This window comes from Pleurodeles waltl, chromosome 2_2 (genome assembly GCF_031143425.1).
Source record: "Pleurodeles waltl isolate 20211129_DDA chromosome 2_2, aPleWal1.hap1.20221129, whole genome shotgun sequence".
Classification (NCBI taxonomy): domain Eukaryota; kingdom Metazoa; phylum Chordata; class Amphibia; order Caudata; family Salamandridae; genus Pleurodeles; species Pleurodeles waltl.
Window position 1 is genome coordinate 46,243,185 of NC_090439.1, and position 6,756 is coordinate 46,249,940.

Sequence of the window (6,756 nt, forward strand, 5' to 3'; positions counted from 1 at the left end):
GGGGCTCTGACCAGGTTCTGTTACCCAGAATCCTTTGCAAACCTCAAAAAGTGGCTAAAAAAACAAGTTTTCCTCACATTTCGGTGACAGAAAGTTCTGGAATCTGAGAGAAGCCACAAATTTCCTTCTCCCAGGGTTCCCCCAAGTCTCCCGATAAAAATGATACCTCGCTTGTGTGGGTAGGCCTAGCGCCCGCGACAGGAAATGCCCCAAAACACAACGTGGACAATCCCATTTTTCGACAGAAAACACAGCTGTTTTTTTGCAAAGTGCCTGCCTGTACATTTTGGCCTCTAGCTCAGTCGGCACCTAGGGAAACCTACCAAACCTGTGCATTATTTAAAACTAGAGACCTAGGGGAATCCAAGATGGGGTGACTTGTGGGGCTCTGACCAGGTTCTGTTACCCAGAATCCTTTGCAAACCTCAAAAAGTGGCTAAAAAAACAAGTTTTCCTCACATTTCGGTGACAGAAAGTTCTGGAATCTGAGAGGAGCCACAAATTTCCTTCCACCCAGCGTTCCCCCAAGTCTCCCGATAAAAATGATTCCTCACTCGTGTGGGTAGGCCTAGCGCCCACGACAGGAAATGCCCCAAAACACAACGTGGACACATCCCATTTTTTTGACAGAAAACACAGCTGTTTTTTGCAAAGTGCCTGCCTGTACATTTTGGCCTGTAGCTCAGTCGGCACCTAGGGAAACCTACCAAACCTGTGCATTTTTGAAAACTAGAGACCTAGGGGAATCCAAGATGGGGTGACTTGCGGGGCTCTGACCAGGTTCTGTTACCCAGAATCCTTTGCAAACCTCAAAAAGTGGCTGAAAAAACAAGTTTTCCTCTCATTTTGGTGACAGAAAGTTCTGGAATCTGAGAGGAGCCACAAATTTCCTTCCACCCAGCGTTCCCCAAAGTCTCCCGATAAAAATGATACCTCACTTGTGTGGGTAGGCCTAGCGCCCGTGACAGGAAATGCCCCAAAACACAACGTGGACACATCCCATTTTTTGACAGAAAACACAGCTGTTTTTTGCAAAGTGCCTGCCTGTACATTTTGGCCTGTAGCTCAGTCGGCACCTAGGGATACCTACCAAACCTGTGCATTTTTGAAAACTAGAGACCTAGGGGAATCCAAGATGGGGTGACTTGCGGGGCTCTGACCAGGTTCTGTTACCCAGAATCCTTTGCAAACATCAAAAAGTGGCTAAAAAAACAAGTTTTCCTCACATTTTGGTGACAGAAAGTTCTGGAATCTGAGAGGAGCCACAAATTTCCTCCCACCCAGCGTTCCCCCAAGTTTCCCGATAAAAATGATACCTCACTTGTGTGGGTAGGCCTAGCGCCCGCGACAGGAAATGCCCCAAAACACAACGTGGACACATTCCATTTTTTGACAGAAAACACAGCTGTTTTTTGCAAAGTGCCTGCCTGTACATTTTGGCCTCTAGCTCAGTCAGCACCTAGGGAAATCTACCAAACCTGTGCATTTTTGAAAACTAGAGACCTAGGGGAATCCAAGATGGGGTGACTTGCGGGGCTCTGACCAGGTTCTGTTACCCAGAATCCTTTGCAAACCTCAAAAAGTGGCTAAAAAAACAAGTTTTCCTCACATTTCGGTGACAGAAAGTTCTGGAATCTGAGAGAAGCCACAAATTTCCTTCCACCCAGGGTTCCCCCAAGTCTCCCGATAAAAATGATACCTCGCTTGTGTGGGTAGGCCTAGCGCCCGCGACAGGAAATGCCCCAAAACACAACGTGGACAATCCCATTTTTCGACAGAAAACACAGCTGTTTTTTTGCAAAGTGCCTGCCTGTACATTTTGGCCTCTAGCTCAGTCGGCACCTAGGGAAACCTACCAAACCTGTGCATTATTTAAAACTAGAGACCTAGGGGAATCCAAGATGGGGTGACTTGTGGGGCTCTGACCAGGTTCTGTTACCCAGAATCCTTTGCAAACCTCAAAAAGTGGCTAAAAAAACAAGTTTTCCTCACATTTCGGTGACAGAAAGTTCTGGAATCTGAGAGGAGCCACAAATTTCCTTCCACCCAGCGTTCCCCCAAGTCTCCAGATAAAAATGATTCCTCACTCGTGTGGGTAGGCCTAGCGCCCACGACAGGAAATGCCCCAAAACACAACGTGGACACATCCCATTTTTTGACAGAAAACACAGCTGTTTTTTGCAAAGTGCCTGCCTGTACATTTTGGCCTGTAGCTCAGTCGGCACCTAGGGAAACCTACCAAACCTGTGCATTTTTGAAAACTAGAGACCTAGGGGAATCCAAGATGGGGTGACTTGCGGGGCTCTGACCAGGTTCTGTTACCCAGAATCCTTTGCAAACCTCAAAAAGTGGCTAAAAAAACAAGTTTTCCTCACATTTCGGTGACAGAAAGTTCTGGAATCTGAGAGAAGCCACAAATTTCCTTCCACCCAGGGTTCCCCCAAGTCTCCCGATAAAAATGATACCTCGCTTGTGTGGGTAGGCCTAGCGCCCGCGACAGGAAATGCCCCAAAACACAACGTGGACAATCCCATTTTTCGACAGAAAACACAGCTGTTTTTTTGCAAAGTGCCTGCCTGTACATTTTGGCCTCTAGCTCAGTCGGCACCTAGGGAAACCTACCAAACCTGTGCATTATTTAAAACTAGAGACCTAGGGGAATCCAAGATGGGGTGACTTGTGGGGCTCTGACCAGGTTCTGTTACCCAGAATCCTTTGCAAACCTCAAAAAGTGGCTAAAAAAACAAGTTTTCCTCACATTTCGGTGACAGAAAGTTCTGGAATCTGAGAGGAGCCACAAATTTCCTTCCACCCAGCGTTCCCCCAAGTCTCCCGATAAAAATGATTCCTCACTCGTGTGGGTAGGCCTAGCGCCCACGACAGGAAATGCCCCAAAACACAACGTGGACACATCCCATTTTTTGACAGAAAACACAGCTGTTTTTTGCAAAGTGCCTGCCTGTACATTTTGGCCTGTAGCTCAGTCGGCACCTAGGGAAACCTACCAAACCTGTGCATTTTTTAAAACTAGAGACCTAGGGGAATCCAAGATGGGGTGACTTGCGGGGCTCTGACCAGGTTCTGTTACCCAGAATCCTTTGCAAACCTCAAAAAGTGGCTGAAAAAACAAGTTTTCCTCACATTTTGGTGACAGAAAGTTCTGGAATCTGAGAGGAGCCACAAATTTCCTTCCACCCAGCGTTCCCCAAAGTCTCCCGATAAAAATGATACCTCACTTGTGTGGGTAGGCCTAGCGCCCGTGACAGGAAATGCCCCAAAACACAACGTGGACACATCCCATTTTTTGACAGAAAACACAGCTGTTTTTTGCAAAGTGCCTGCCTGTACATTTTGGCCTGTAGCTCAGTCGGCACCTAGGGATACCTACCAAACCTGTGCATTTTTGAAAACTAGAGACCTAGGGGAATCCAAGATGGGGTGACTTGCGGGGCTCTGACCAGGTTCTGTTACCCAGAATCCTTTGCAAACATCAAAAAGTGGCTAAAAAAACAAGTTTTCCTCACATTTTGGTGACAGAAAGTTCTGGAATCTGAGAGGAGCCACAAATTTCCTCCCACCCAGCGTTCCCCCAAGTTTCCCGATAAAAATGATACCTCACTTGTGTGGGTAGGCCTAGCGCCCGCGACAGGAAATGCCCCAAAACACAACGTGGACACATTCCATTTTTTGACAGAAAACACAGCTGTTTTTTGCAAAGTGCCTGCCTGTACATTTTGGCCTCTAGCTCAGTCGGCACCTAGGGAAACCTACCAAACCTGTGCATTTTTGAAAACTAGAGACCTAGGGGAATCCAAGATGGGGTGACTTGCGGGGCTCTGACCAGGTTCTGTTACCCAGAATCCTTTGCAAACCTCAAAAAGTGGCTAAAAAAACAAGTTTTCCTCACATTTCGGTGACAGAAAGTTCTGGAATCTGAGAGAAGCCACAAATTTCCTTCCACCCAGGGTTCCCCCAAGTCTCCCGATAAAAATGATACATCGCTTGTGTGGGTAGACCTAGCGCCCGCGACAGGAAATGCCCCAAAACACAACGTGGACACATCCCATTTTTTGACAGAAAACACAGCTGTTTTTTGCAAAGTGCCTGCCTGTACATTTTGGCCTCTATCTCAGTCGGCACCTAGAGAAACCTACCAAACCTGTGCATTTTTGAAAACTAGAGACCTAGGGTAATCCAAGATGGGTAGACTTGCGGGGCTCTGACCAGGTTCTGTTACCCAGAATCCTTTGCAAACCTCAAAAAGTGGCTAAAAAAACAAGTTTTCCTCACATTTCGGTGACAGAAAGTTCTGGAATCTGAGAGGAGCCACAAATTTCCTTTCACCCAGCGTTCCCCCAAGTCTCCCGATAAAAATGATACCTCACTTGTGTGGGTAGGCCTAGCGCCCGCGACAGGAATGGATCACACAAGGGTCAATGGTAGTCCTCGCTTGAGGTCTACTGTTAACCCTGGAGTGATTCATTCCTGAAGCAGGCACTAGGCGCAGGCACACAAGCGGGGTTGTGTTTTTATCAGGACAAGTGGGGAAACACTGGGTGGTAGGAATTTTGAGGATCCCTGCAGATCCCTGGACTTCTGCTCATTGGAATGCAAGGAAAATGTGTTTTTTAAGCACATTTTGTGATTTCAAGGGGATTCTGGGTGAAGGAAAACTGGTGAGAGCCACGCAAGTCCTGCACCCTTGGACTCCCCTGGTACTAGTTTGTTAAAGTTAACCCACCACTCACACTGGTTGGTTTTAGCACCTCCAGAAATTATGGTTTCAAAGCATGATTACTTATCAAAGTATCTGAATATTGAAACCAAGCCTTCTGAAGGTGGGCCATAAAGCCGCGTCCAGGCACCAACCTCTTTATGGTCCATTCACAGGCCATTCACGCACAACAAACAACCCTTTCATATCGCCAGCCACGGGCCCAATCCAACCAATCACTGCACTCACATTAACTTACCGCTGCCAGACAAGGGCCCATCACATTCACACGCCACAGAACGGAATAAGTTTGACTACATTTTACCACCTGTCAAGTAACTGCCTCCTTCTTCCTTAACATTACCAAATGCATGCGTAACGAACCTTTACTAATGACTCCTGTGACAGCCACCTGAGGCTCAGGAAGACATGTTTTTCATGCGCCTTTAACGCACTCTCTGTGCTAAATCCAACTCCTTCCAGTTTGTGGATGCAAGTTGGGGGTGTCCGAGTATGCCGTACAAAGCGATTCCTCGAACTGAGTGAGCATATCTACCTTTGAAACTAAGGGAGACATGCTGGGGATTTCTCATCATGTTCCCTAAAGAGAAGGTCATAGGCTATGAAAAAGGGTAGTGTTTGGTACATAGGGGAGTCCATGAGAACGTAGCATATGTCCCAGCCAACATTATGTGCAGTGATGTGACTATAATGCACTTATACAGCAAACTGAACATCTACTAAGTTCTGATGGAGGATGAACATGAAAAGCAGGTCAAACACTGACCTATAAAAGTCATTCTCCTTCAGTGCTGGGATGGCACCAATGGGTTTGAATCCATAGGTGTAGATTATGTACATCTGTACTACTTTTACTATCTGCCTTCTACCTGTGCAATAACCCTGTGAAGGCACTCCTACCATAAGCTTTCCTTACCCATCCATGTCTCTGTTCTCATCAGAGTCCTGGCTTTTCCTGTATGGTAGCCAAGTGAACCTATACTAGTTTGTGGAAGCAAGTTGGGGGTTTCCAAGTATGCCGTACAAAGTGATTCCTCGAACTGAGAGAGCATTTCTACCGTTGAAAGTAAGGTAGACATGCAGGTGAAGAAAGGGTACTCCGTGGCAATGTGGCATATGTTCTGTCCACTAGTATATGCAATAGGGGGAATATAATGCATGTTAATTGAACAGAACACTGGCCACGCCAAAAGGAAGTCCATGATGAAGTAAAATTCTGTGGCTCCTTGCCTAACGAAGCAGTGGCCCATGGACGTTCGGTATCCATGCACTGCCACTGAAAGGATTACCCAACAGCAGCTCAACCTCAGTCGATTTCCCAGAACTTTGCTTTAGTATGATACAACGTAAAGCAAGTAGGGATACAGAGGCCTGGTTGTGATGGACACTGGGGACAGTAATACCGACTCTCCTGCCGCTTTCCATGCTTTGAGCACACTTTACAGCGACGACATGGACGATCCTTTTTGGGTGTTTTAGGTATGCGATCAGCAAAGTGTCGCTCCTGCAGCCTTGCCACATCCTCCAGAACATATGAGGTGGAGGCTGCTGCTTCTTCTGTAACAGCAGTGAAGCTTTCAATTACAGACAACTGGAAGTCAAGGAAAGTCTTGAGTCTTTCTGTGGTTGTCTGACGGTAAACAACATACGCATTATATGTTGCCATCTGAATCAGGTGGGTAAACAGTTTCTTGTACCAAGTGCAAGTTTTACGACACGCATTGTATGGTTGAAGAACCTGGTCGTTCTTGTCCACTCCACCCATGTACTTATTGTAATTGAGTATACAGATGGGCTTGTGGACTTCAGCCATCTGACCCCAAACCGTGATGGGAGAAATGCTCTCATCATGAATTGTAGTGAGCACATATACATCACACCTATCTAGGAACTTGACTGCGAGCAGTTCGTTAGAACGCAATGCAGTACTCTGTGATTTCTGGAGCTTCTTGCAAACAAGCTCCCGCGGGAATCCTTTGCGGTTACAACGAACTGTACCTCAGGCCACAGTGCCAGCTTTG